We start from the raw sequence: 27,005 nt of genomic DNA on the forward strand, positions 1-27,005 counted from the left end.
AAATAAAAGAAATATGAAAGGAGGCTTCCTTGGGCAGACACCTTTAACTGAGGGTAAAAATCACCAGCACAAATACCCAGGGAAATCTGGTAATTCTTCAGAAAACCTGGTGTGTAATGTTTCTAAAACACAGATATTTGTAATTATGCCTCTTACTTCAAAAGAATAATGGCAATGAAAATTTTTGAAAGGCTTCCAGTGGCTCTGCAGGGAGTATGGAGACCAAACTCCTCAGTATAACTTCCTGCGTTCAGTACCGACTGGCCCCAATCCAGACCTGCAGCTCGTCCTCTGCTTCCCATATGCCCTCTCTCACACACACCCTGAACTCCAGCTATACCAGCCTCCTCAACACGAAATGCTTCCGTGTCCTCATTAGTGCTGACTCTCCTCTGTCTAGACTGTCCACTTCCCCTGTCTACACTTGAAGAAACAAAAGAAAGAAAAAAAAAAAAATCCAACCCAAGCTTCCAGGTATAAGGTTAAAAACAGGCAGTTTGTGACCAAACCTAACAATAGCTCTGTTGCTGATTTTTTAAACCACAGAACACTCAGAATAAAACCTTGGGGGTGTGGATGGGGATCAAGTTATTTGTGAGTTTATGGTACACACACACTCTCACAGATCACAAGGCTCTGAAAGAGAAGCCTGGTACATGGCAAACCAGGCCAGCAGGGAGTGGCTACCTCTCCAGCCATACCCACTGGCAGAGAAAGCAGAATGCCAAGAATGGCCAAGTCAACTCAGACGGGCTAAGAGTAATGCAGGCCCTCCCCCAAGGTGGCCCTGAGGTCTACGTGACTGATGAAGGCACTCTTCCCAGGGGACAGAACAAGGGGCAGTAAGATCTGATCAGGAATCACACTTCAAGGACGAGCTATGCCCAGAGCAATATTTATGGCTATGTGACAGGGCAGGGGGGAAATCTGAAAAATGCAGCTGATCACTGACAGATGAGCTGGATGGAAATGAAGCTAGAGGAATAAACATCACCGGTACACCAGTGTTCTATGAGACAAGTCACTGCAACTAGATGCAGTAGGTCAAGAGGACTTTGTATGGTCTGTGCTTGGGGAGGGAAGGACTGTACCTGCAGTTGACCTATATAAGGTGATATACACACAAATACACATTATACTTAAATGTATAGAAATGTGTGTGTACATACATATATATTAGACAAAAAGGGTGAAATGTAGCACTCCTAAATGATCAACTCAGCTGCCACACCTAACTTCCCCCTTTGTCACCATCTCCCTGATCTTTTCCTCCCACCACTGACACAGCCACGCTCTATAAAGAATTTGCCTAGTTCTATTCAAGCCATTTGGGTTCAGCTGTAATTCAGGTATCTCCTATCCTCCTCCTTAATCCCTTTTTATCTCTTCCCATTATCCCCTATAATTCCATGTTAACTATATATATCAGAACATCTAATTCAATATGTTGAATGAACAAACAAAACAGCACGGTTATAACAAGATAAGAAAATTTGTTTCTGCTCTCTTATCATCTTAATATCAAAAGTAAATATTCTTCCATTGGATCCTAGAGTAATAAGAACCAGGCTTGAGGTTCTTTTTCTCTTTTGGAGAAGGACTGGTCTGAGTATCCACCAATCACAGGGGGAGGGTTTCCTCCCACCTCAACCTTTAATTATATAGGAATACCCATATAAAGAAAGTTGATTTCTGCCGTGGAGTTTAATGTAACAGGATCTGTCCTGTACCAATTGTATATTTATTTTTAAAAGAAACAGATGGAATGGGATGACACAGGGCTTGGTATCACTGTCTAAAACAAGCCCAGCTGATGGCTAGACATATACACACACTGTAATCCCTGTGTACCTCTGCCCCAGACGACAGGAGTCGGGCCACAGCAGAATCAGCTCTTGTTGGAAATCAGTGAGCCAGTTGTCCAGGACAAGCCAGGGCTTATGTGATCAGATCTTTACTTGTTTCAAAGGCTTCTTAACAGTTCTAATATAGACTTATTTTGCTTTTATGATCCTGGAAAACACCCCCAAATGATTAGCCTATCCTTTTCTGACTCGTATATCTTTAGGCAATAAATGCACAGACTTTCTACTAACTGAGAACTTCCAAGTGAGTCCATCTAATGCATGAATGCCCTATGGAGTAACATTTCCAAAATTAAGCACTACTATCTTAAGAATTTACAGGACTTCCCTGGTGGCGCAATGGTTAAGAATCCGCCTGCCAACGTAGAGAATGGACTTGAAGACACGGGAAGGGGGAAGGTAAGCTGGAACAAAGTGAGAGAGTGGCATGGACATATATACACTACCAAATATAAAATAGACAGCTAGTGGGAAGCAGCCGCATAGCACAGGGAGATCAGCTCGGTGCTTTCTGACCACCTAGAGGGATGGGATAGGGAGGGTGGGAGGGAGACACAAGAGGGAGGAGATATAGGGATATATGTGTATGTATGGCTGATTCACTTTGTTATAAAGCAGAAACTAACACACCATTGTAGAGCAATTATACTCCAATAACCTGCCAATGCAGGGGACATGGGTTCGATCCCTGGTCCGGGAAGATCCCACATGCCACAGAACAACTAAGCCCATGTGCCACAACTACTGAGCCTGCGCTCTAGAGCCCACAAGCCACAACTACTGAAGCCCACGCGCCTAGAGCCTGTGGTCTGCAACTGTGTTCCATAAGAGAAGTCACCGCAACGAGAAGCCCGCGCACTGCAACCAAGAGTAGCCCCCGCTCACCGCAACTAGAGAAAGCCAGCGTGCAGCAACAAAGACCCAAAGCAGCCAAAAATAAATAAATAAAATTAAAATGTTTTTAAAGAATCGTTTTTTTTTTTTTAAAAAAAGGATAATGCTCTGATTTTACCCCATGTGTAAATTCACAGATAAAACACTGGAAATGCTCAGCCAAAATGGTAACAATGGTTGTTTCTGAATGTGGGCAATTGGGAAATTTTGCTTTATTTGTATTTTTCTATATTACCAAGTTTTCTCCACTGAACATATAATTAAGAAATATCTTAATAGATTAAAGTCCATTAAAGTAAAAAATATGAAGCTTTCTCCCTTTATTTCTATACTCCTGCTTTAGCACTTTTAAAGCAGTGCAAAACAGGACAACTAAGTCCCAGCAAAGTTATAATAAACTGGTCATGTGCCATGTGGTATAGATTTACCTAAAACACAGAGGTACATTCATGCTATTCTTCCTTGAGCTTGGCACTATCTACAAGAAATTACTCTAAGGAGCACATGCTTTCAGACACTGTTACATCAGAGGTCTTTTTTTTAAGTTAGATTTTAACTGGATTTAAAAGAATGAAAGGAATTTCCTGGATTTTATCAGGGTAATTTCCCCAAAGATTTTTGCCCCACTTCTTACTACAAGGATTAAAGCCACTTAGCAAATTAGACTGTGTACTTGCCACTTAAAATGCTACTCAGAACATATAAATTAAGAGATCTTTAAAAAGCAGTACACGTCAGAAGAAGTTGTTTTAACAGTTTCCTATGAAGTTAGTCAAAAAGCATCAAACACGTGAGTGCAGGAGAGATCTACTTTCAGACCACACAGCACTAGAGAGAGACAGGGAACACGTATCTACATTCAATCAGGAAAGAACCTTTCTTTGTCTTATAATCATATGACAAGTATCACTGTCAAGTTTTCACTACAACTTCATTAAAATACCAAGCCATACACACACACAATTTAACACGGCACAAGGAGGACAGCGACATATTTTTCAGAACTGCAAAATGGCATCTGCAGAATGTCTCAAAGGAATGACAAAGGCACTTCTTTAGCCCAAACAAAGAGAACAATGTTTCCACTAGGACACTACAGGACTATTGTATTTCAGGGGGGAAAGGCAGTAAAAATTAACACAAAACAGAGCTGAACGTGTAGAATGACAGTCTGTGGAGAAGAATTAAAAGAAACTATTGAGAATACAAGTTTCACTCGTTATAGTACCGAAAAGTAAACGAGTGCTTAAGGCTTTAAAAGTTGGGTAATTTCAAATTGTAAATCTGAAAAGAAAAATAACTTTAAAATTCCAAATATAAAATTACTTATCAGTTGAATCAACGATGTTAGATTCATAAACACTGTGCATCTATAATTCATTTTGTTTAAAAGATGGCTTATAAACAAGCTATGCCAGCACATTTAGCATTTCACTTAACTTCCCAAAGACACTGTATGAGAAATGTACTGTCAATGCCTCCATTTTAAAGATAAGGAAATTGAGACTTGCAGATGTAAAATGATTTAGTATAACATGATTCAGTAACGGGCAGATGTGAGTTTTGATTCCAACTCTTTCACTTATTAGCTATGAGATTCTGACTTTCTTTCCAAGATACCTTTACTTTGAATTTCAAGACTAACAACATCAAATAATGTTCACAAGGATTATAGACAAACTACTGTCAAAAATGGGACAAGAAATGTCCTAAAACAGCATACTGAAATGGAACTAAATGCTTAATAAATTGGAGGTAGAGGGGAAATGGGGATACACCCACTCAATCAAGTAATGTCTTTAAAACACTGTTATGAGAAGGGCTTAAGAAATGACTTCAGAAAAAAAACAGCAAGAGAATGCCAAGAGCCAGGATTAATTACAAAATAAATATCTAAATATATTTGGTGGAGAAGGTTCCTCACTTTTATCTGAAGTATATGTACTTAGTTATCTCCAATGGAGAATGCCCTAAAAAACAGTTTGATTTTTGTACTGTAGGAAAAAAATGCAGTTATAATTACAAACAGTAGACTCTGATGAAAGTAAGTAAAACCAGTAAATAAATTACCAACAGGTAAATTTTTTCTCATAACTAGTAGTTTCTCATAAATTTGTTAGCCCTGCTTTGAATAGGGCTACCCACCTAATCTCCCTGATCTCCAGTTCTGATCACATCATTCACCTGTTTGGAAAACCTCAGTAACTGCAGAAAAAAACCACCTGACATGCAGGCCCTGGCCAGACCCTCCTTTCTAGCTTTTCTGCTCGGTACTGTCCATGATGATTTCTATTGTTGGGGGGGGGGGGGGGGGGGGAGGCGCAAGAGTCTCCAGGCTCACTCCTCCAGACACTTCTCAGAAGTGAGCAAACTGAGAAGCACACCCATCATCTCCGCCATCGGGCAAAATCCAGTTACCAGGCTATGGCCTTGCCGAAGACTTCCCTGCCGTCCTTCCCTCCTCCAGATGCCCACAGCACTCCCTTCCCCGCTTCCAGAGCTCAGCAACTTTTCTACAGTACTGGCCCTATGGCCACATCTTACCCACCATACTTAACAAGTCTGTCTTACTCATCATCTCTATATCCCCCAGAGCAAAACACACACCACTCTGTACAAAGTTATGCTTAGTCCATTTGGGTAGAAAGAAATGAGGGTATAAGAAAACACCTTTAAAAACAGAAACTGGGCTTCCCTGGTGGCGCAGTGGTTGAGAGTCCGCCTGCCGATGCAGGAGACACGGGTTCGTGCCCTGGTCCGGGAAGATCCCACATGCCGCGGAGCAACTAAGCCCGTGAGCCATGGCTGCTAGGCCTGTGCGTCCGGAGCCTGTGCTCCACAACGGGAGAGGCCACGACAGTGAGAGGCCCGCATACCGCAAAAAAAAAAAAAAAAAAAGAAACTGAGGGCACCTATTTTTCCAAACAATTCCAGGCATCATCATCTTATTTTTCTATTATCCAAGATAATCACCTTAATGATTCAATAAAGTAAGCCTAATATTAAACTAAGAGACACCCTAATGGAATAAACACTATTTTGGCACATTTATAATGAGAAATCTCATGGCATCTTTTAAGATTCATACAAGGAAAATGTGAGGAGTGCAGGACTTACTATCTTCACCTGCATGATTGGTTCTCATGGGTTAAGACTGACCTAAAAGGTTGTTATCTTCAAAAAGGTACTGAATTCTAAGAGAAGCAAGAAGAGAATAGAAATGGCTCTGAAATAAGTCCTATGATAATATGTTTTGGGATATACAGTCCTCCTGAATCATGTAAGTTTAGGTCTGGGAGTTGCCTGAAAAAATAATGTAGCCAATCTTTTGTATCACAAACACCAAAGAATCTAAGAAATTCTAAACTGAGCTAAGTGACTGAGGGATTTTTTTTTTTTTTTTAAGAATATTGTAAGAAAAGGCAGCAACCTAACCTCCTGGCCAGGTATTTCTCATTTGCATGAACTTATTTTATCAACCAGGTGATGAGCTCATGTTTCTGAATGAATTTGCCCCTCAGTGTTTTCTCAAATGCAGCTCATTTTTCCAAAACACGCTTTCCTCTTGGTTTTTCTTTTCCCAATGCACTTCACACTGTGGAGCTTCCAATTCCCCACAGGCTTAAAAACAGTTAAAAAAAAAAAAAAAATGTAGACTAGTGGCTACCTTTTTTTTAAAAAAAAAAAAAACTACAGGCGTTGTCATAATCTCTCCTTCATGCAAAGCATTTATCAGATGGAAGTATGGAAGATCTTCTTCCTTTCACCCCTCAAGGTGGCACAGAAAATGAGGGCAGAAAGCAGAAACAAGGAAAAAGTGAAGGGGTACCTGCGCAAGAAAGCAGCAGCCATGGCTATCAGACCGAAGCCGTAAGACAAGAAACGCACTATTTTATTCTTCTGGAACACTTAAATATACTGTGTAACAGTCACAAAGAACTTTTAGGATATACCTATATAAACACAATATAAACTTATCTTCCAGAAAAGCCAACCAACCCAAATACCAAAATCTGGACTGTATCTCAACCAGCTCTGCGGCTGGTGCCTCACTTGTAGACATCCTCTACTTACCTCTGCTGCATAACAGGGCCCTGTGAGATAGAATTCAGGAATATTCATTCCAGTCTTAGGAGAATGACACTGTAAATAACTTGAATACCACTGCCTCTCATGTGGTCAAAACAGAGCATCTAAAGAAAAACACCGACTCACATTTACCAGGAATGGATTCACTGGGTAATCACCCGAGCTCCTCGGAACTCACACGTGTAGCCCAGCTCTGCAATCACTGCTACCACCTTGCTCGCTGGCAGGATCCAAGGACGCCTGGATTAAGATAAACGCCTTAAGTAGCAGTGCTGACACAATTCAGTTCCTAACGCTTATGTCAGAAGCGGCCCAGCCCGGGGTCAGGAAATAATACGACTGATACTAGAACCCAATGGTAAACGTAAATATCTTTAGGAGGTAGTGTTCCTTTTCCAATCGTAAAATTAATTCCCAAATTATTTTACTCTTTTCACTGAACCAAACAGAAACAGTTGGAAAATAATTCCAAACAGCTGGAAAGTATACAGAGCCATTGTTACTTAAATATAATGAATTTTAAAAGACTTCGCAAGAGAAATAAGATCACACGCTAGCAACACGAAACTTCCTTAAGGGAAAAGAAAACACTTGTGCGCGCACACACATCATACAAGTGTACTTGGTCCCTGAGTGATGTGGGTGCTGCCAGCTCCTAGAATTGGTCTCCTTTTGCACCACATGTTCTATGTCCTAACACTTCTTCACAGTGAGCAAGTTGGGTGATTGGGGAGGCCTCCACACCTATTCTAAGGCAAGCAGCTTAAAGACAGGAAAAAAAGGAGTTGATCAAAAAGGAGATTCTTTATACTATACTGAACAAACTTTTGGAATAAATTAAGCACAGCGTCATAAGAAACGCAGAGTATTGCCAGAAAAAAAAGAAACAGAATTTTCTTATTTCTGTTTCTTCCTACTTTAGTCACTCAGACTATTTCCATTATATTCCTCCAACACTTAAGCTGTCATCTCTAGTGGAATTTCCCCACCCACCCCAATCGTTTGAAAAACTTCTGGGAAAAAACCAAAAGTATAATCAACTTTGCCAAATGACATTCAGATTTTGTCCCCACCCTAATATTTGGCTATTCATCCTTATTTCTCGATCTCTTTCCATTCTTACTCCCTTTCCTTCTTCTCGCAACTACACATATATCCCAGCAATTATTTCCTTTCTTCCCCACTCCCTACTCCTGAGATTTTCAACACTAAGTTTCTTCATTCCCTTCATCCCACCTTCAATTCTTCTCTCAATACAGAAAGTCAAGAAATGTACAAAATTATAAGTCTTCAAGATGCGGAATTTAATATGCTAAAGACTTCTTGTAGAGGAATTTTTCCAAGAAAAACAAAAACAGGATTCTCCATCACCTACTTTTCAGAGAGCCCTCCAGGAGCCCTCCCGTCAGCTGTTTTATATGGTTTCCTCTAGATTAACTAAGGTCAAACAGAGGTGACGGTGAGTCTGAGGCTGCATATGCCAGTATATTGTCTGAATCCATAACAACTGCCTCAAAAAGGACATCTAAATACCCACTGACCAATGCAATGTGCAAATCATACTAGACTTGCTTTTTCTGCAGAGATATTCCTGAAATCCACGTTACCAGCAGGACTATCAACTCACAGAGAGGAAAGAGGAGGCCATGTTCTCTAATTTGCCTTAAATATGTTCAGAACTCTTTCAACAAGTTATAGTAATAACAGGATGAGCCTACAAGGTGCTCTGCTAGTACTATTGAGATGAGACAAAGGGAGGGGAGAGAGGTAGAAGGAAAATGACAAGACAACATCCTTGTCCTTGAGGAGCTGAGAGTCCAGACTGCTCGTTCACACAACCCCGTGGAAAGTTAACATTCATAACGTGCCCACATTTCAAGATAACAGTTGAAGAAATGCCGTTAAGACTTGTGTGAGCAATTGCCAAAGGAATTATACAGCTAAGAACTCCTACAGGAATTCAGCAAAATAAGGCAAATATAATTCCAGTGTAGAAGAAATTTGGCATAGGAGATGATAACTAACAGTCTGGCAAAACCACTAAAAAGTTTGAAGACATTTATTGTTTTAACATGGCAGAAAAGAAACACTTCAAAGACACTTATGTTTAGTGTAAAACATTTTTAAACTTCACTCCTTTCAGGTTCACATCAAATAATCCTAAAATTGCAGCAATCCAGCCATCTCATAATGGTTTCTAAACTTCTCCAAATCACTTGGGGCAAATTAACTACACAGGTGTGTTTGGGTAGTCTCAATGTTTCACTTTTTTTCAGACTCAAAGTTATATGAGATGGATTAAATAAATTCTCTGGGGCAATGCTTTCTAATTTATCCTAGAGGATAATACTTCACAAATTTTCACCAGTAAAATAGGCAGAATGGGATAGTTAAAAGTATACTGGGCTAGGTGGAACCAGTTCTAATTCCAACTCTGAAAGTCACAAAAGTATACTGGGCTAGGTGGAACCAGTTCTAATTCCAACTCTGAAAGTCACGGGAATTAAGAGCAAGTCATTTAACTTCATTTTCCTAACTTTTCTCATCTATAAAATAAAAACAGGGAGGATTCATTACCCCTTTAAAGTACCTCATAGTTCTAAAGTTCTACATTCTAAAAAAACTACTTGGCATGGCAAAACCAAACATATAGTATGAGCCCTACTTTGTGAAATGTATACAAATATGCGTTTACTGAAGTATTTAAACCACTGAATGTACGGTTATAAATAATAAAAACAATATAATATTAAGTGATTATGTCTGAAAGTGGGAATGAGGCTGGCTTTTATTATTTGTTTCTCTGTATTCCAAGTTTTATTCAACAAACACATACATTTATCATGAAAAAGATTCAATCCCTTGAATCCAAGCTTGACATTTGGAATCAGAGCTCTTCAGCCTCTATGAAATACACTGGAAATCAGAGTTCTCTTGGAAACATTACAGGCCCGTCTTGGATTGGGGGGAAAGTAGAGGGGCAAAGCCCCTCAACTTTGTTTTTCCACAACTACTTTTCTCATCTAGTCTGAATCCCCTCCTCTGTCCCCACCCTTCCCCATAAAAATCTCTTGGGAGTGATTGAACGCAAGTAACCTAAAACTGGAATTTCTGGACGTGCGTGATTTTCCAAAAGCACTGTATTTTCATCTCCCTACTTACACACACACACACCCAGAATTGGATTTCATACTTATTTTGCAACAAAACCTCACAGCAGTACTTAAACGTCCTTCAAAAAAAAAAAGCATGGGCAGGCTATATTGGGGGAAAGAAAAAAAAAAAAGAATGATTTGGCACCTGTGGAGGTGATGTCATTACCAGCCATGGCTCTGAACTGTCTCTGGAATGCAGCTTAGGCCACCCAATGCTATTTAACATAAAAACACAGTCTTTCGTGGCCCAAGAAATCTCACAGTCACACTTGACTGTACTCTGCTTAGGAATCCAGCATTTACAACTTTTCAGCTTTAAACATTTCATAGAGCAGAGCAGATACCATGAGCACCATCCTTGAAGGTCAAACTTTAGCAGCTCTTAACCGTTATTTAACATCCAGCAGGCCTGAGAAGCACTAATTCTGCACGCCCGTCTATAGGCAATCCCTGACTCAGGATAGGCCAGATTTTGAGTCAGTGCCTTGGGGGGAGAAAATAAAAAACCATACATGCACCCCAACCCAAGAGGAAGTGAGGACTTGGTTGGGGACAGAGTGAGCACAGTGGGGGGATGAGGTGAGGATGACACAAGTGAAGCTGGAGATGAGAGCCTCAATCCTTACTCTGTAACATGAAGCTAAGAAAATCTAATTCCGGGCTATCTGTACAGATAAGATAAAATAATATAGAATGAAGGTTTCTGACATAAAGTAAACTCTAAGTAAACGTTAGCTATATTCTTTTTCCCCCTGCAGAAACAGTCATTAAAGGGAATATTAACTCCCCAAGCCTGCTTAAAAAGGTCCAATTAATCTGTAACACACCTGAAAGTACTTGAAAACTGCAAATTTTAACACTTCTAAGGAAAACACACATAAGGAGTTTCAACTAAAACATCTTTGCTCCCCAAAAGAATGAGTGGGGGGTGGCCCTTTCTGCCATACTTCATTCATACTAGACAGCCCGAAGAAGAATCCTGATCCACCACTGCTCCAGCCAGGGGCCCACCCAGAGATGGGCTACCTGACCAGGGGTTGGCATGGCAACTCTTGGAAACTCCACGGGAAACTGGGCCTCCGCCCGAACCACCTACTTCCCCTCTCACAGTGCCCTGATCCCTTTTTTAAGAGCCACGGAACGTGGCCACCTGCTTCCCACTGTCCACAGCTGACCGACAGGGTCCAGTACGAAGGGAAACGAAACCCGCCACCTCCCGGGTTCAGTCTAGAAAGCCACACAAGGCCTTACAATTGACTGTCAAGATTTTACTCCTCAAAGCAATGGGAGATGGACCAGGAACATCCAGATGTGTTTGTCTGTTTCACATTTCTAAAGGCAAAGCCAAGATCACACTGGGATGGTAATGCTAATTTATTTTTTTAAAATCATCAAGACAGCAGGAGAAAGAAGCCAGAACTTATATCGCACATTTCCCACCACTGTCTACTTGATCTTTTACTGAGTTTTGTTCCCTCACAACCCTGTAAAAACTAATTTTCAATTTTCTACGGCTGATGACATGGTATGTGGTCACCATAGCTCTAAGTTGCAGAAAGGTCTCTCCCTATGACCCAGAGTACATCAAAAGCCCCCCCTCCCTCACCCCCCAGCTTTTACAGAATTATAGGATCTTGGCGATGACTCACACACCGACTTTTTTCCAATCTATTTCCCTCGGTCTGACAGGGAAGCTCCACAGACCCCGTGTTGAGCCAGAAGGTCAACCAATACCTGGGCCATACTTTTCTCTACCACCTGACTACGTGTGGTCTCTACTAGGGGAGAGGGGGGCTGAATCCCAAACCTAGGATGCGTTCCAGATCGAAATCGTTCCTAAGCGAACCCCATGATCCTGCCCTCCGCACCCTCAGTTACCCATTCCCACGGTTCCCAAACACTAGCTCTCAACTTTTTTGTGACCCAGAGTAAAACATTTACATCCCAACCCGGTTCACAAATACACAGTAAGCACACCCAGTTTTAATGGAAACAGTTTTCAAGTGCTCGCTCTGATCAGGCCTAAAGCCTAAGCCTATGCCTAGGCCTAGGCAGTCTGTGCCAAATCCAGCCCCAGCCCCTCTCCCCAGTGAGCCTTCCGGGCTGCCTCAGCAGAAAAAGGAGAACCCCTTTCCTTCCACTCCCCTTTCTCTTTCTTCTTCCAAGGGGAAGATTCACGCAGTGGCAGAGCTCCACTCCACGATAATTGCTGATGGAAAACTCTTCCCAAAGGGGAAGGCTTCTTTTCTCAATTCAGGTAAAATTCTGTGTAGGCTAGATAAGGCCCCAACTCTCATGTTGTTTATTCTTTTTCTAAATGCCAGTCATGACCTTCTCAAATGACTTCTTGGAAAATCCCGCCCCAGCCCTATATATGATCCTACCATTATCTCATTTTCGTTCATCCCAACCTCCCATCCCCTTCCGCTCTGCTTCTTGAACCACCACCCCCAACTACTTGGGCCCTGAGCAGCCTGTGCCTCCACCACCTGCCTGCTGCCCTGTCTTCACTGCCCTCCTTCAGCAGCTTGCATTCCACGGGCCACCACTAGACCCTCAGCTCCCAGCCCCGCTGTCCTCCAGCACATCCGTGTGCTCTGTGGCTCCACCTAACTCCGGCCTTACTTCAGCCTTGCACCCATGCCGCCAAACAAAAAAACATGTGATTGATGAGAACTTTTCTCCATCCAAATTCAAGACCACGAACTTTAACAGGACTCTTAGAGATCTCCAGATATATCCTAAGACAGTTCCCTAGTCAACCCATGCTGCCACTCTCCTGGACATAGATTTCACACTTGTACATAAAGCAAAAAAAATGACGGACAAAATATATATGACACTGGATATTGGATCTTCCTATGATCTCAGCCACAATCTAACTACAGCTGTCCTCCAATAAGGAAAACCAGAGAGTGTTCAACAAAGTCAATGTTATAAGAAACAAAAAAGTTACTAGCCATTCTTTTTCTTAAAAAATCTGCCCAGGGCTTCCCTGGTGGCGCAGTGGTTGACAGTCTGCCTGCCGATGCAGGGGACACGGGTTCGTGCCCCGGTCCGGGAAGATCCCACGTGCCGCGGAGCGGCTGGGCCCGTGAGCCATGGCCGCTGAGCCTGAGCGTCCGGAGCCTGTGCTCCGCAATGGGAGAGGCCACAACAGCGAGAGGCCCGCGTACCGCAAAAAAAAAAAAAAAAAAAAAAAAAATCTGCCCAGCACAAGGCTGACTTCCAATATTAACAAGTTTAAGGGCATTTAACCATTAAAGAAGAAAAGAAAAAGCCTTGGTTTTCTCCTATTTTACAAAAATGTTTGGTAATATTCTCTCCTCAATTCTCTTACCAAAGTAGTCCATGTGCAACTCTGCCCTGCCTCTCTAATCACTGTCAGGCATAACAGTTCATTGTCCAAATATAATTTGTTCAGCCATGCAAACACCTGCGCAATGAGGCATGTTCAATTTGCAAGGGACAAGTCCAACGGCGCGGCCACAGTGATAAGCACTGGTGCCTGGCTAGTGGGCCTTTTGCTGAAAGAAACAGCTTTTCCCATAATTATCTCTATTTTGAATCAAAATGTCTAATAAATGTTTTTATGTAATTCAACAGAAAAACAAAACAGGTGCATTACAGAGTTGCTATTTATTCTAACCCAGGCCACTAAGAGCGGCACTCAGGCATATAATAAACCCCAGAGTAAAATAAAGCTGTGTCTCTTGAAATTCAAGGGCCAGGAGAAGTGAAAGTTAAGGAAGCAAATTTGCCCAAGGAGGCAATAAAAGGTCAAGGCCAGAACTCAATGTGCTGTAAGAGAGCTGCCACAGGGAAATCACTGCAGGGTTTCAAGGGTTATTTCTATCACTTTAAAACTCAGTTCTTGCGATTTCCCTGGTGGCACAGTGGTTAAGAATCTGCCTGCCAATGCAGGGGACACAGGTTCAATCCCTGCTCCGGGAAGATCCCACGTGCCACGGAGCAACTAAGCCCGTGTGCCACAACTACTGAGCCTGCGCTCTAGAGCCCACGAGCCACAACTACTGAACCCATGTGCCATACTACTGAAACCCACACACCTAGAGCCTGTGATCCACAACAAGAGAAGCCACTGCAATGAGAAGCCCACGCACCGTTAACGAAGAGTAGCCCCTGCTTGCCGCAAATAGAGAAAACCCACACACAGCAATGAAGATCCAACACAGCCAATATCTATCTATCTATCTATCTATCTATCTATCTATCTCAGTTCTTCCTGGAGGGGGGCTGTACACGACCTGACTACTCAGTTGAGAAATCTAGATTGAAATCACATATGCCAGAAAATAGGCAGATTTGAGAACATGCAAAGGCTATATGCCCTTCAGAGCAAGAGGGTAATTTAGCTTAGAAGAACCTCAGGTAAAATATATGAACACCACTTAGACCTGCAGATATGGCCGAGGCCACGGGTAGCCTTCCCACCTCAGTCACCCAGGCTGCTAACGTTTAAAAAAAAAAAAAAAAATGGGCTTCCCTGGTGGCGCAGTGGTTGAGAATCCGCCTGCCGATGCAGGGGATACGGGTTCGTGCCCCGGTCCGGGAAGATCCCACATGCCGCGGAGCGGCTGGGCCCGTGAGCCATGGCCGCTGAGCCTGCGCGTCCGGAGCCTGTGCTCCGCAACGGGAGAGGCCACAACAGTGAGAGGCCCGCATACCACAAAAAATAAAATAAAATAAAATAAAATTTAAAAAAAAAAAAAAAAAATTGTGCACAGCACAAGCAACACCAATAAGGTCATGTTAACATAACAATTCCTACCCTTCACTTATTTAAGTTCCTTTCCCGGCACCCTGAGTTTCCAAAGGTCTACCAACTGTCTTCTACTACTGAGTTTTAAGATTCCTAAGGTGTTTCTTCCTCCTCCTCCTCCTCCTCCCTCCTCCTCCATTCATCCACTCCATGTGCCAGGAATGGCCACTATATACCGAGCACTGTGCTACGTCACATAACCTAGTAAGAGCCTCAGGAGAGGAAGCCAATGATTACAATTCACTCTGAGAAATACCTACTTAAAGCAACCTGCAGAAAAGCAGACGAGCAGAGAATGATGGTAAAATCCATCTCTGAAGGATGAAGATGCAAAGAAAGGAGGTACAGCATCCCAAGTACTTGCAAAGACATCAAGATACCGGTACAGGTTGCTCCTTGCAACTTGTTACATTTAATCAAAATCACAAAGGTAAGGCCCAAGAATTCACAAGACAAAATGCAAAAGTCAATTTCCCTACCAATATGGCAGCTATGCAATAGCTACTGGACCTAGAGATTTCTTCTTTTTTAGATTATCTGAAAATTCCATTCATCCATTCTATTTGTTTTCAGTTTACAAAAGCTAGTCAACAGTTGGCACTGTAGGTATGTGTGGGCCTGTGAAGATCACTCACAATTGTATCCTCTGAACTCAATATAACAGTGAGAGGCACACTACGACCTTCGTCCCAGTCAAAACTTTAGTGGGTATTCCTTCCATTCTTTTGCTTTTCTCCCACCCCAAGCTAAGGTATTTCACGTACCATTCTTAATAGGTAGTCAATTAATCCTGGCTAAGATAATGGCAGATCACAGTTGAAGGTGTGATCATCTAGATCAGAATAGAGGATGAAGGTAAGAAGCAGCTAGAAGACAGAATCCAGTGCAAGATCAACTTGTGTCATTTGGCTTAGGGCTAGGTGAGCAGACAGATGGATAGTCTCTTCCGCCACCTCTAGAACAGAGAATAAAAACTTGCCAAATTAACAGAGTTTTAATTTTATTAAAAAAAAAAAATCTCACAGGACTTCCCTGGTGGCACAGTGGTTAAGAATCCACCTGCCAATGCAGGGAACACGGGTTCGAGCCCTGGTCTGGGAAGATCCCACATGCCGCGGAGCAACTAAGTCCATGCACCACAACTATTGAGCCTGCACTCTAGACCCCCGAGCCACAACCACTGAAACTCGTGCTCTGCAGCAAGAGAAGCTACCGCAATGAGAAGCCCATGCACAGCAAAGAAGACCCAACGCAGCCAAAAATAAATTAATTAATTAAATAAATTTTTAAAAAAAATCTCACAGAAACAGTTTCTAGTAAGATTTGGTCTGTGCCCTATTTTATCTAGGTCAGGGTATTTCAACCTCTGCCCTCTTGACATTTTGGCCAGATAATTGTTGTCTGAAGAGCTGTCCTGTGCATTGTAAGATGTTTAGCAGCATTCCTGGCCTCTACACAGAGATGCTAGTAGTGCATCCTCAAGTCATGGCAATCAAAAATGTCTCCAGACATTGCCAAATGTTCCCTACAGGACCAAAATCACCTACCCATCCCCATCCCGGTTGAGAATCACTGTGCTAGATTATGAGCACCAGCCTATTTACTAAAAGGGCAAAAAAGTAAAGTCTGGAGCATTTAGGCAACAGTAAGTATACAGACGCTCAGGTCTGGTGAAAGCTGAAACTGAAAAAGAGCTTAGTGAAAACATTAAAACTAAATCAAACCAAGTCTATCTTTATTCCACATACCCAAGCCCATTCTACCAAGAAAAAAAAAATCTTTAACATATTTTAATTCTACAAAATGAGTGTCTGAAATAGTAACTATTCTGATATAATTAGTAACGCACAGACCAGACTCCAAATCCTGGCCGGTTTCAACCATTTTCTAGTTACCTGACACCCTAAGCTTTTTCCCTCTCCAGAGAAGTAAATGACAGCCAATATAAGGACATGAGCACGGTGCCCAGCACACTGTCAGTACCATTAAGTGGTAATTACCAGTAGTTTCATATATATGTTTTATAAAGATACTTCTAATACAAAATGGAACACGCCGCCCAAGTGAACTAAGAAAACACATGCCTAACAAGTTAACTAAAAAAATCCATTCCTGTAAAAACAAACGCCTTAGATGCCAAGATTTACCTGCACTTTTTAAGGCAGGAGAAAAACAGATTACCCTCCCAAGCCCATGGTTACAGTGAACGCAAAGTATAAATGCTGCCCTTTTTTAAGTACCACACTATGCACCACTTGGGCTACCTCCAAATATATTTCCCCAGATTTTTATCCAAGTCAACCAAAATAACCACTTTAAGCAGTTGAGTTTTAAAATTCACTATATAAAATTTCTATAAAGCCCAACAATCAAGTAGGAAAGAAGAGCATTTTCTCACACATACCCAGAACCAGTTTGCAGTTGCTGTTTTTGCCTCACAGAAGTTGTTTTCCAGCCACAAGCTACTACAAATTGTTCAGACCTTTTGGCAGCAACACAGGAAACTGCCCTTTTCACCCGTTCTCCCACAAAAATGTAGTCAATTTCTAGGCAGGCCCATCTCTCAAGGCTACTTGCTTTACCGAGCCAAATACACACCATTTTTCATTTAGCAATATGAAAGGGTCCCAAATATCTTGCATTTTTGTGAAGAAAGCTGAAAGTCACCAGAAGACCTGTGGGCAAAGCTCTGTATTAAGTCAGCTCATAAACTGCTAAAGCCACACTTTACACTGGCATTTGAAATTTACAGGGCATTTGGCATCACAGCTGTTTCTGTTTTATCCAAATCCACCAGGATGCAATAGGCAACATGTGAAGCCATTTCCTGAGCTTAATTGTCCTTGGCTTCTCACTATTCTCAACTTGTCATGTTTCAAATAAGTAGTCAAAGTAGGTAATCTGCCTTTTGATTTTAAAAAAAAACCCAAAACCTCATATCTTCTCTTTGAATCTAGGGTTTTTCTACAATCTTAAGGATCACATAAAGCCACGAAGATGAAGTTTGTCTCAGCTTAACATTCAGGCATACAAAATCAATCTATATTCTTCTCCTTCGATTATTTCAGCAGAGGTGAGGGCAGGAGGTGGCAAATTACTCAACAGCTGTAACATATTTAACTTCTAAAAATAAAGGCAAAATTGCCTTTTGAATGCAAAATAAAAGAAGAACCTTTGAAAACCAGAAATTCCTTTGTATCCCATTTGGCTTAAAATTTCACAGATCATTTATAAATAAACAAATCCAAAATAAACAAACAAACAAACTGACCCAAATGGCAAAAGGGCATCTGCAGTTACTCACAAAATAAAGCTGGACACTACTCTGCCCTGGGAGAGTCAAATGCCAAAATGCAATCTGGTGAACCGAGCTCATAATTCACAAACTGAAAAAGAAAAGCAGCCCAGTATTTTCCAGGGAACATTTCCTGTCTCCCCAGAATGACTTACAACCTCAAACAAGTTCCAATCATGACCCAAAGGTAACTTCTCCCAAAGGGTACAATGTCAGAAACTGTCCAGAAACCACACAGACAAAAATGATAAGCAAAGGAAACTCGATTCAATTACTCACACCCATTACTTTGATTTAATAAAAGATAATCATATTTTTCAGAGTCCAATATTAACACTAATTTAAAATATGTTCGGGCTTCCCTGGTGGCGCAGTGGTTGAGAGTCCGCCTGCCGATGCAGGAGACACGGGTTCGTGCCCTGGTCCGGGAGGATCCCACATGCCGCGGAGCAACTGAGCCCGTGAGCCATGGCCGCTGGGCCTGCGCGTCTCCGCAACGGGAGAGGCCACAGCAGTGAGAGACCCGCATACCGCAAAAAAAAAAAAAAAAATATGTTCAAGTTCAGAACTCCTTTTCGAAGGTACACTAAATTTTTCCAGCAAATAAATCCTACAGACATTACTGGGAAGAAAACTAGAAGGCAAACCAAGGAATCCAAATTGAAAATTCAAAGGCAAAATCTTACCGGTCTAGTAGGTAGAGACCTGGCTTGCCTGCAGCTAGTAAGTACAGGAGGAGGCACACCTGTAGGTTATCTTTCAATTTAAATAGATAAATTGCAGGTGTAAAACAAGCACTAATTGAGAACATGCTTTCATTCACTGCTTGCCTTAACCTTAACCGTAATAAACCAAACCATCTTTCATCTCCTTCCACAAAACAATATCAAAGCGATTTTGCACTACTGTTTATCAGCTTAACAACATCTTCAAAGTACATCTAATTGTTAATGTTTCTGAGAAAGTGTCCATTGAAGGAGTAGGAAGAAATGGTCTCCTTGTTAGAGATTTCTTTACCGTGGGGGGTCTGAGGTAGTCAACACCAGCATGAAACAGGCTGTAAGACAATCAACAAAGAAAGAAAAAGAATCATTCCTTGAGTTAACTGTCTATATCTTCACAAGACTTACTTTCGAATAAGTAAACAACAGAAGAACAGCTGCCCGAAGGTTATCTAGAGGCCTGGCATAAGAAGTCAAAGCACTCAAGTTCACTGTTCAAACACATGGGTTTTCTGGCCCATGTCAGAAAAATTCAGCCTGGGAACGTTTAATTCAGATTTGAGCTAAACGGGCAATTAAAGAATCTCTTTATTACTGTTACATTTTAAAATTTCTCACACCACTAGAAAACTCATCCTAAAATATAACTGGACTTTTAAACAGCAAAAGAGATGAAAAATGTAAAATCGGTCACTAATTTCTGTCGGTTCTCATCCTGTTTTCACCTATATTCAATTAGTATTTATTGTGCAGTAACTACATTAAAAAGCACAGTTGGGCTTCCCTGGTGGCGCAGTGGTTGAGAGTCCGCCGGCCGATGCAGGGGACGCGGGTTCGTGTCCCGGTCCGGGAGGATCCCACATACCGCGGAGCGGCTGGGCCCGTGATCCATGGCCGCTGAGCCTGCGCGTCCGGAGCCTGTGTTCCGCAACGGGAGAGGCCACAGCAGTAAGAGGCCCGCGTACCAAAGAAATTAAAAAAAAAAAAAAAAAGCACAGCTAACACTGAGAGGGGTAAAGACTGCCCAAGACAGAGGTGTATTTACTACCAAATAGGTGATGTCTGCATCTGTATTTACACACAGTAAGTTGAGGGTGTTTTGTGTGTTTTTGTTTTCTTAAGTATCTCTGTGTGGTTTACTTTCTATATGGCAAGAGCACTGAAGGCCCTTCATGTGTCTAAATAAAAAAACTCTATACACATTTGGCTTCAATAAAGCCAGCAGTCCCTTGAAGATAGGTTCCAGCCATGAATTGTCCACATTTGTGTGCTGGAAAGGGTAAAAAGGGCAGTTTTCTGTGTTGCTGCCAATGGGCTGAATGATTCGCAGTAGCTTGTGTTAGAGAACAACTTCTTTAAGAAGACCTTCAAGCTGGCTTGCTATACTTGTGCAAAATAACAGGCTTTTTCTCCATTTACTCTTACTTTGTTACACCTTTTACAGTAAAACTCTTCCCTGGCATTTTATAATCGTGGTTTTAAATGATCTTGCCTAGGAAAAGAGTGTTTGAAAATAATGCTTAACAGGTTAACTGAAAACCAATTTCAGCACACACCTAACATTTGAGCACTAAAAGTCTTTCTAGTCTTCTCCATCAATTATATTAATACAGTACTAACTTTGTCCAGGTATTCACTTCTGCGGAAGTTCTTCCTGAATGCATCTGGCAAACATTTAGTAAGCACTTAATAAGGAAACACACATATACACCACCAGGCTGTTTATGCACTGTGGAGAATACCAAAATGAATGAGAAAAGCTCACAGCCCTTAAGAAACTAATCTAGTAATGCAGAGAAAGAGAAAGGGCAGAACTCTGAGGCTGGAGGCGGGGAAAGTGTCAGAGAATCTGTTTTTTGTAAATTTACTGGATGATTCTTGTGCATACTCAGGTTTAATGTTTAAGAACTAAGATTTAAGGTTTGAGAACTGTATTCACCCCTGCCCCCAAAAGGCAATAAATTAGTAAGTTAACAAAAAAAAAGAAGGGCTTCCTTGGTGGCGCAGTGGTTAAGAATCCGCCTGCCAATGCAGGGGACACAGGTTCGAGTCCTAGTCTGGGAGGATCCCACATGCCGCGGAGCAACTAGGCCCGTGAGCCATAACTACTGAGCCTGCGAGTCTGGAGCCTGTGCTCTGCAACAAGAGAGGCCGCGATAGTGAGAGACCCACGCACCGTGATGAAGAGCGGCCCCTGCTTGCTGCAACTGGACAAAGCCCTCGCACAGAAACGAAGACCCAACATAGCCATAAATAAATAAATAAAAAATTTTTAAAAGACTTAGTCTTTAAAAAAAAAGAAAAAAAGACAACACTAGATCATTCCAATTAGACAGTCACTATAACTATATTTAAAATATCACTTCTTATGCTGCATAAATGAAGTACACCTATACATTAAATTGTGTATTGGAAAAATAAAACTATGATAAAAAGAACTAAACTAAAACTCAGCCAGGTAAGTCCAACTAATGCCACTTAATTTGAATAAGAATTAAAATCCTGCCTATTATCTCAGAAAAATTAGAATAATTAAGTGAAAATATACATGAAAATGTTTTGCAAAGTGCTTTAAAGGCTTAGCTTATTATTGGTCAAGGAGCAGCTCTGTTTATAATATCTGCAGTAAAGAAGACCCTGTCAGGAATAAAAGAGGCAATGAACTAACACTGGTCGGATTTTTAAAATCTATTTTTGGCTTCCAGAACCTTTACTGATGAGTAGAAAATATTTGCCCAGGTTTGCATCTCTCAGTAGCCAGGTGGTGACATTATTTGACATAGCTTCAATACTGCTTTCATACTTAACATAAATAGTATCATCACATTCATAGCCTGCATTTTTAGTTCAAGACTAAGTTTTTCAGATTTATCTGTGCTCATATATGTAACTTCACATAGTTCATACATTTAAGTCATAACATGTCAATGACCGCTTCTTCCATGTCTCCGTGCAAAGGTACAGGAATCTCTAGGGTTCCTACCTAGTGGAATGCGGGCTAGTGTGATATGGTCAATTTTACTTGATATTGCCAAAATGTTCTCCCAGGATGGCTGTCCCAATTTATATTCTCACCAACAGTGAATGATAATAACAATTTCTCTACATGTTCCCCAACACTTGATATTTTTAGACTTATGGTTAAGTCTCTGTTTTAACTTGGATTTCCTAGCTATTAGTGCTTACTTACTAGCCATTTGGTTTCCAGTTCTGTGAATTGCCTCCAGTCATCCTCAATTTTTTAATTAGGTTGTCTTTCTTTCTCTTATTAATTTATAGGAATTGTTCACATAAAGTAGCTTTTAATCCCTATAGGATACAAGCTAGAACAGACCATTTTTCTCATATTACTACAAGTATGGGAGTAAGTGATTCATGGCTGACATGCCTAGCCAAGAATGTCACCAAGGAATTGGCCTTTTATCCTCCTGCTGTACCATCTTTAACCAGTACCTTCAGCTTATTTATTGCAAGACAGCTGCTGCAGCTCTAGACATTATGTCCATATTCCAGGCAGAAGGAGGGAAAAAAAGGAAAGAGAAAAACCAGACCCCATATTCAGGAAGCAAAGCTTTCTCAGAAATTCTTAGCTTACATCTCATTGCTCACAGCAGATGACTTTTGAAGGACTTCAAAGAAGACAGCCATTTTTAAATGGGCATAAAATTAGTAGTGTTAGTAAAGAAAGACGAAAAAGCAAGGCAGGCTACTAGTAATGTCTTTCAAACATGCTTTACAAACATATTTGTAGCCCTGTCATTCCACTGCAGTATATTTTCATGTATGGAAGTTTATTTTAATAGAGTAAAATTCCTCAATCTTTTCCTTTATCATTTGTGCTTTCTGCTTCCTACTCCCAAACAATGCTTACATTTTCTTCTAAGAATTTTAAAGACTGGCTTTCCACCTTTAAGCCTATCTATAATGTATCTATAATGAATTTGGAGATACGATGTAAGGAATGAAATTTCATCTTTTGCCTGTATAAACAAATAAGTGGACACACCAGCCCTGTTTCTTTCACCTTTCCTTACTGATTTAGACCACCTCTATAATATAACAAATTTCCTTATATTAGTTTATATGAAGTTTCTGGCTTATAGCAGGTTCACTGGTCCAATTATCTATCCTTGCCCAACAGTTTTTTGGTTTGTTTTGTTTTTCTATAAATTTATTTATTTATTTTTGGCTGTGTTGGGTCTTGGTTGCTGCACGTGGGCTTTCTCCAGTCACAGCGAGCAGGGGCCACTCTTTGTTGCGGTGTGCGGGCCTCTCATTGCAGTGGCCTCTCTCGTTGTGAAGCACGGGCTCTAGGCGTGCGGGCCCCAGCAGCTGTGGCACATGGGCTCAGTAGTTGTGGCTTGGAGCTCTAGAGTGCAGGCTCAGTAGCTGTGGTGCACGGGCCCAGCTGCTCCGTGGCATGTGGGATCCTCTCGGACCAGGGCACGAACCCGCGTCCCCTGCATGGGCAGGCGGACTCTCAACCACTGCGCCACCAGGGAAGCCCCCCCCCCCCAACAGTTTTAATAGCTTTGATGTGTGGTAGGGCAAGTCTTCCCAACTTGTTCTTCAAAATTACTTTGACTATTCTTGAACATCTGCTCATTTCCACATGAATTTTAAGATCGACTGTTCATAAAAACCCTTCCTGGATTTTGAGTGGACTTTCACTGAAATTATTGATCTACTCAGGGAAAACTGGTATGCTTATAATAACAAGCATTGCCATCTATGGACAATGAACAGATCTCCATTTACTCAGCAGCCACTGTTTTACATCCTTCAATGTTCCATAATTTATCCATAAAGGTTTTATACATCTTATTAGATTTGTTCATAGATACTCTGCATTATTAGAACTAGAAATAAGATCTTCTTTACATAGCATTTTTAAGTTTGGCAATCCATGATTCAACTGAGTTTTGTACACAAATATTATATAAACCATGAAAAATAATGATTCTTCCTTTCCAATACTTATGCTCATTTCTTTCTTATATTGAACTGACAAGTTTCAAGAACCACATAAATGACTAAAAGTAATTTTTTACTTTGAACTTAAGAATATTATCATACTGTTAAGTATAAAGTTAAATATTATTTTGAAAAATATTATTTAGCATATCAGAAAATTATACTGCATTCCAAATTTAGTTAGTATTTTCATGAATGTTGGCATTTCATAAAATGCCTTATCTAGCAAAACAATTATGTTTCCCTTTCAGTTAGCAATATGATAAAATCTATTAAAGGAATATGAAATGGCATATCATTCCTACATTTTTTAATTCTACTTGGTTATAACAGACTTTTTTTTTTACTGGGTCCTTACATATATTTATGAGTGACATTAGCCTATAGTTTTCTTTCTTTTTTTTTCCTATTATTCTGGTCAGTATTTGTTATCAGAGTTATGTTGGTCTTAATATTTTAAGAACAATGCTTTGATATAGTTCTAGAACAGTAAGGGAGTTTTCTGTTCCATGGTAATATGAAAACACTTCCCTATAGTTAGGCCCAGCAATTCATATTTTTCAATCTTTTCTATGATTATTATTTTCAAGATTTTCTATATCTTCTGGAGGAAAAATTTATATTTTCCTAGGAATATTTCTATTTTGTTGGTTATTTTCTAAATTATTACCAGAAGTATATCTTCAAAATATCTTCTACTAGGTCTAAATGTGTAAAATTTTTTTCTCATTTTTTTCCAGCTATAATAGCTAAATGTTTATCCTTTATCGGGCAACTTCCCATCTCTCCCCAACTCACAGAATTAGCTCTTAGGTACCAACTCCATTTTTTTTCCTCTTCTAATTTTTGTTCTTGTCATTAATTCCCTCTTCCTTATTTATCAGGGCTTATTCTTGGTTCTCTTTCTATTGTCTTAAATGTAATGCTTAGTTCGTTTCAGTTTTTTTTTTTTCATTTAATATGACAGTAATTTAAAGCTATGAAAGTCTGGTTTCAGCTTTTGTGGCCTAAGTTTTGCTATGTAGTGTTTTCCTTGTTACTATGTTCTAAGTGATCTATAATTCTAGTTTTTATATTCTTCTTAACCCAAAGTGGTTTCCTCTTCCTCTACTGCTTACACGCATTCCAAGATGTTACAAACACTGGAGTTATCCACAGTTGAATGAAATGACAACAAAAAGACCAGTGAATTGATTTTCCATGCATCTCTCTCCATATTTGGTGAGAGATGCCAATCAACAACTTAGGCTCACTCTCTATGGCGTCAGCTAGCCCATCGCTGATGATTATAATCAAAGTTGCTCAGTTTACTGATAGGATTTCCCATGAGCCCCTCGCCCTTCAACTCTCACTGTGCTGCTCACACTCTTGAAACAATTCCTGAGCTCACCTTGACCCCACCCTCTCTCACCCACTTAACGTGGTTTAGTGAAGCTCACCCAGAAGAATACCATTTCATTAGTGAAGCTCACCTGGAGGAATAACATTTCAGCAAGCATCATCTCAAGACTGGAGGCCTTCCTATGTTATATGCTGGTGGTTCAAACTATGTGTTAGAAGCTATAGCAAGCAAGAATACATGAAAAACACTAAAAATCCTACATAGACTCAAAGAACTGCATTCCAATACGATCCTGAGCAAAACCCTGGTGAAAATCACCAAACTAATACAAAACAAAACAAACAAACAAAAACATCAGGAAATATGGAAGGTATACATCCAAATACATAGCAACTTTTTTTTCTAAAAAAATAACAAACCAAAAAAAAAAAAAAAAAAAAAAAATAACAAACCAACCAACCAACCCTAAGGAAAGAGGAAATCCCCTTTAAAAGTGGTAATAATAAGAGCATCAGCTAATACTTCCCTAATGCTTCCCATGTATCAGGCATTCTGCTGAGAGTTTTTGCTTGTATTAACTGATCTAATCCTTACTAAGACCCTGTGAAGTCAGTTCCATTCTTGTTCCCCTTTCATAGATGATGAAACTAAAGCACACAGCTGCTAAGTGACAAACCCAGGCATTCTAGTTCCAGTAGTGATCCTAATTACTACACCACATGCTCAACACCAGCTCCCATGGATAACTGTCTATCAGCTCTATAGTCAAACCTTCATAAAGTCTCTCATCAAAGGGAACAATCTCTTAATTGCTTTATTTTAAATAATAAATTACTAACATGCTTGAGTTCAAATCCTGGCTCAACCAATCAGCTGCTATACAAATGATTTACTCTCCTCAGTCTCCTCAACTGCAAAATGAATTTTTTTAGCTTTTTTTTTAAAAAAATAAATTTACGGGGGCCTCCCTGGTGGCGCAGTGGTTGAGAGCCCGCCTGCCGATGCAGGGGACACGGGTTCGTGCCCTGGTCCGGGAGGATCCCACGTGCCGCGGAGTGGCTGGGTCCGTGAGCCATGGCCGTTGAGCCTGTGCGTCAGGAGCCTGTGCTCCGCAACAGGAGAGGCCACAACAGTGCGACGCCGCGTACCACAAAACAAAAACAAAAACAAAAAACATTCTAGTTATATTACAGAACCTGGTACATGGCAAGTAATCTGTGTCAGAACCATTATAAGAATAGTGTAATCACCATTAATCCATTGTTCCTAGTGGGTATTTCTTTCCAATTATAAAAAGTCATCGTATGTAAGCCTTTTAAAAATCTTTCAAAAATCAAATTCTATAAGACATTGTGGATATTACATATATTAAGTAATCAAATATGTCTCTGGATAAAATTCTTGTGATATCATACCAGATTCAACTCTAGAGCATGATTTCCATGAAAACAGGAATTTGTGTCTGTATTGTAAATCATTCTATTTCCATCACTTACAACACTGCTTGGCACCAATAAGTGTTTGTAGAATAAATGAGGAAAACAGTGCTTAATCTCAAGCAATTTAGAAGGAAATGAAGATGTTATCGTCCTGGAAAACTATGTTAGATAAAAAAACTTTTCCACAAAAAGTTTCCTGAAATGAAAGAATGACAAAAGCAATCCTTCCATATTGATGAAAGATATACTGCTATTTTAATATATATGTAATTACTAAGTGGTAAATCAAACACTTAAAAAGATTTTATTATTTCATCTACCCTAAAAGTTTATATACCCACGATGACCCAAAAATCATCTGAAGGATGTAAACAGCTTTCCTATGTATTTCATTTCCTGCTGTCCTTCGTCTTCCCTCCAAAATTCCATCTAATCCTCAGGGAGCCA

At 40.5% G+C, this 27,005-nt stretch overlaps 1 protein-coding gene across 47 annotated transcripts in view; it reads right to left on the bottom strand.

The window, feature by feature from the left end:
* EPB41L2 (erythrocyte membrane protein band 4.1 like 2) overlaps positions 1 to 27,005 on the bottom strand; it is a 392,946-nt gene that overhangs the window by 324,531 nt on the left and 41,410 nt on the right. For 9 of the 47 annotated variants that reach the window (XM_067010795.1, XM_067010790.1, XM_059082934.2 and 6 more), the window contains one exon: positions 6,975 to 7,088. The exons of 33 other annotated variants lie outside the window; for them this stretch is intronic. The gene's annotated coding sequence lies outside the window, so the exon portion shown is untranslated. Of the gene's footprint in view, positions 1 to 6,974; positions 7,089 to 17,190; positions 17,228 to 27,005 lie in introns of those variants that run through there. 5 more of the 47 variants (XM_067010777.1, XM_067010764.1, XM_067010750.1 and 2 more) reach the window with 3 other exon arrangements.

The sequence above is a fragment of the Kogia breviceps genome, chromosome 13, assembly GCF_026419965.1.
Source record: "Kogia breviceps isolate mKogBre1 chromosome 13, mKogBre1 haplotype 1, whole genome shotgun sequence".
Classification (NCBI taxonomy): Eukaryota; Metazoa; Chordata; class Mammalia; order Artiodactyla; family Physeteridae; genus Kogia; species Kogia breviceps.